Source organism: Poecilia formosa, unplaced genomic scaffold (assembly GCF_000485575.1).
Source record: "Poecilia formosa unplaced genomic scaffold, Poecilia_formosa-5.1.2 Scaffold537, whole genome shotgun sequence".
Lineage (NCBI taxonomy): Eukaryota > Metazoa > Chordata > Actinopteri > Cyprinodontiformes > Poeciliidae > Poecilia > Poecilia formosa.
The window spans coordinates 157,602-162,545 of NW_006800476.1; positions in this window are offsets into that span (position 1 = coordinate 157,602).

Consider the following 4,944-nt stretch of genomic DNA (forward strand, 5'->3'; position numbering starts at 1 on the left):
AGAGAGAGAGAGAGAGAGAGAGAGAGAGAGAGAGAGAGAGACATTTCCCCACTTCTTTCCTAGGTGAGGATATGGGATCCAACCATTATGTGACAACAGAGAGGAGGGAAAGGCATCAGTCAGGTGAGTCCTTGGTCTCAGTCAGTGGCCAGTGATGAGGACAGAGTGATGCAAAGACCATAAATACAACTGACGCCTGAAAGAGAAGCAGCATCTAGCAGCATTAATAAATTATTGTTGTTATGAGTCTGTTTGCTGGATTTGTTTGCAGTGTTTGTTTGTTTGTTTGTTTTTGTTAAAAATGAAAAGTTTGATTTAAATATTATACAATAGTAGGAATGTCTGCTTTTGTAACAGAACAAATACATCAAATTAGGAAGTAAAAGGCCTTATATAGGGAACGTTGAATGCAAAATGATTTATCATAAAACATTCCTAATTGCCAAGTTATGTTCATATATGGTGCTGCAGATGATCATAAGTAACAGTTTGTGAGCTGTGGCTCTTTGGGAGCCTAACATGTAACCTTTGCATCAACATCCTCAGTGAGAGAGAACGACTTTCAGACCACTGATCTAAATGGATTCAGACTTACAGAAGTGAAACTACAGCTCTCTGGTTTCAGATACTTAAGAGATCTATCATTAGGGTTAGATGTGTAAAATGTGTGAAAATAACCGCACTTTGTTGCAAAACAAGAATTTCCAACTGAAAAGTAATAAAACAACAACTTTACGTTTCAGTACATGTATTCTGCATTGTAACTATCATTTGTTAACATTTATTCATTGATAACCACCTTTGTGACATTTCTTACTACAAACAACAATTTTAAAATAAATGTAACTGAAACTTTTCTTCTTTTGTCCTTTGATTTTTAAGTCTATCTTTAATGGTCTTACAAAATTTTTATTCTGTAAACTTTAGCAGTTTCATCCTCTGGGATAAAACTAGGACACACATAGAGGCGAGAAGGAAAACTCATATTTATATTTAGTGCTGAACCAGAGTTAGGAGGATGAGAGGACAGGTAAAAACCTCAGACGTCTCTGTTGGAGAACAGCAGCAAAGAGTGACATCTTGTTGTGAGAAATTCTCCATACCAGCCACGAAACAACGAACAATCTTCATTCCACACAACTGGCTCAGTGGAAGGGAACTAAAGAAACTCATTTTGGTTTAGGGGCCACATACAGCTTAATCTGATCTGCAGGGGGCCACACAAATAAACTCATCGCAAGATTAAATAGAACCAATAAAAGTGGACTTGTTGTTGATTTTTATATTAAATGAATTTCACTTTTACAGAATATATTATGAATAACCTCAGAGTTTTTACGAAAAGTGTCTGCAATTTTAACAATACTTTTACTCAGTTAAACATTTATTTAAGTGCATTAGGCACAAGAACTGATCACAGTGATTGTACAATGTTGCAAAAATATTTATTCACAGTTTTTGGAACTTAAAAACACTGTCCTGCATCACAAAATACACCAAACTGATAAAAATTAAGAAATGATTTTAAATCAATTTTCCACGTCTGGGAAGCAGTTTGAACAAATTATCTGGCTTCACACATTGAACATCTTAAGTGTCAGCTGTTTTAAACAGACGTTTGACAGAAGTACATTGGTTGATGCATAAAATGTATATAGAAAAACTTACAGACATGACATGTATGTTAGCATGCCCGAGAAATATGAGGTTCCCAAAGCCACAATAAAAAGCTGGTAAAGCGATAGAATCAAACTTGTTTACAGAACCTGAAGCTCAGTGCTGCCATCTGCTGTTGGTTCCGATGCAGTGTGGCATCATGTTGTCTGCTCTGAATAAAACACAGCGCCTCCCCGTGGACAATATAGGAACTGCAGAATAAACGAGGCATATATTTTTTCATGATAATGCATTTAGCCGGTTCCGGCCCGGGAGTCGTAGGTTTGACACCCCAGCCATAGAACACAAACTCAGGACGCTCCGTTCACACTGCTGCCTGAAGTGACCCAAATCCGATTTTTGTGAAATTAGATTTTTGTTTTGTTGTAGTCATTCACACTTTACCATACGGTGGCCACCGTATTACGACCTAATGCTTTAACAGTTATCTTTAATCTAACATTTAATCCAGTATTTAAAAAAAATCTAGCATAGAAGGTGTTATATTGTTTCAGAATTTTATATAGTGTAATACGGATCACATTAAGAAAGCAATAACTAATTTATGCTAAAAAAAGAAAAGAAAAAACTTTACTGTTAAATGTCTGGATTTATTAAAATCAAAGCTGAACTTTATTGATCTTTTTTTACTATAATATAAATGAGCAGACTCTTTTGTAAAGTTTTCTTAGTACCTGCAAATGAACACCAGATGGCAGTGTAAGACAGAGAAACCAGATTAAAGGTTATTGATCTGGAGCTCATTCAACACATTAAGTAAGCAGTTTTTTTTTTGTAAAACAGGGTTTTGTTGTTGTTATTTCTAGATATTGTATTATTGACTAACATTATAATCTTTGTTGTCGTATCATTGTTTCCTGAATGGTTTCTGAACTGAATATCTGAACCACTTGAATAATTGCAGACAGAAACAATAAAATTTTCTGGGACAAAGCATACAGTATAACCAGTCAAAGCTGTAAACAACAGAGTCTAGTTCCAACAGCACATTTACTCCTTCTTCCCCTTCAACGACCTGACAGACAATATTCAGCGCCCTGTAAAGTTCAGGAGTCACGGAAAGAGAAAAGGGGTTCTCCTGCTTGCTTCCCACTGTTGCTTGAAAAACTCTTCAATCTTGTAATATTTCCTGTTATTTCAAGTTTTAAGTTAATGTTTTCCATATTCTACGTATTTTCTTGGAAAAATTCAGATGAGAGGTGGACAGCACCTGCACACGTAAACATCAACACATTAATCCAGGATTTTACCTCTGTGTTGGACATGTCACATATTGTTCAAGGTTTGGGAGAAGAATGGAAACGTCACATCTGTTAAAATCCCCCATTAGAGCAGCCTGGCTTTCCCTGAAGTAGTGTTGTATCCTATTGTATCCTTCAGTTATGAACTCAACTGTTAAAGTGTAGTCTGGTCCAGGCACATAAACCAGGACAGTCTGATCTCCTGAGGAAGACAATGGGGGTCGAAGGACACAGTCAGGGTCTCATAATGTTTGGAGGCATCAGCTTCAGGAAACCTGACATTGTTTGCACAGCTGTTGAATACATCTGTTACAATAATATTAATAAAAAACAGCATTGTTATTCTGTTTTTATTAATAATAAAACAGCTAATTTTATCTCTTTACACAACAATATTTTTTATGGAAGTCAGAGCTTCCAAATGTAAAAAACTTTCTCAAGTAAATAATTTACTAACATATCTTTGCTGCATAGCAAATATTTTACTATTGTAGAGTTGGTAAATTTGCTCATACAAAATAATATATAAATTAATGTAACACTGATTATGGTCTACTGTATAGAGAACCAAAACTGACATAATAAGAAATAAAAGCATAATTATATGTTTAGTTTTTCCTTGTCCCAGCTAGAGAACGGCTGGCTGAAATTAGCGTTCATAAATCAAATCAACCTTGAACTAAATGTGACTTGCTTGACAGATATTGGAAAATCGAATATCCAACTCGAAACTAACTTCACTGCAGTTGGTAACACAATAAAACCACAGGGATGAAGATTGTTTTGGTCTGTGGCCTGCAAAGATGGCACCGAGCGACTGCACCTAAACGCCCCACAGCGTCTGACGCAGTGACGTTGGTTCCAAAGGTCTATTGGCCAATAGGAGACATAGAAGGCAACTCTTATCATTAACATAACGATTCAGACGAAAAAGTAAACACAGGAGAAGTAGAAAGAGAGAAGAAAGAAGTAGAAAAGAACAAGTAGAAAAAGGAGAAGTAGAAATAAGAGAAGTAGAAAAAGAAGAAATGGAAAAAGGAGAAATGGATAAAGGAGAGGATACAATGACAAAAGAAGAAGGGCTTGTATAAGGAAAAGACAAAATAAAATATCAACTTTTCTTGACAATAAGGCATGTTTAGGGGAAATCAAAAAGAAAATATATAAATTTCTTGACAGAAACATATGTGTAAGGACAAGGAAAAACTAAATATATATTTACGCTTTTATCATGTCAGTTTTGGTTCTCCATACAACTGGAGGCTAAAGTCAGCAAATTAAAAAGTTTAAAACCAGAAAGTGAAGTGAGAAATGCAAGAAATCTGAAATATTTACTTTGCCCTGCCCAAAAACATTAACAGCTGTGAAGCTCCTCCCATCTATTGAACACAAAGTTCAGCTCTGCCACTACATTTCTGGTTCATCCTGTTTCACTCTTCTGAAATCTTCAGGATCGGTAGAATCACTGAGCTGATCAGACAAACTGCTGAAGATCAGTAATAACCTGGTTTCTTGGCTTGGCTTCTTTTGGGACACATCTATGGGAGAAAGAGGAACTAGAGACATTCAGTGTTGTTGAGAAGTGAGATGGCTGAGAGAGGAAATAAGATAGACTCAGGTAAATATTCTTGTTCCATCTGTTTGGATCTACTGAAGGATCCGGTGACTATTCCCTGTGGACACAGCTACTGTATGAACTGTATTAAAGATCACTGGGATGGAGAAGATCCGACAGAAATCCACAGCTGCCCTCAGTGCAGGAAAGAGTTCAAACCGAGGCCTAACCTAGAGAAAAACTTCATGTTAGCTGAGTTGGTGGAGGATCTGAAGAAAACTGGACTCCAAGCTGCTCCAGCTGATCACTGCTATGCTGGACCTGAAGATGTGGCCTGTGATGTCTGTACTGGGAGGAAGATGAAAGCTGCTAAGTCCTGTCTGGTCTGCTTGGTTTCTTATTGTAAGAATCACCTCCAACCTCTCTACAATGCTCCACCTTTACAGAAACACAAGCTGGTGAATCCCTCTA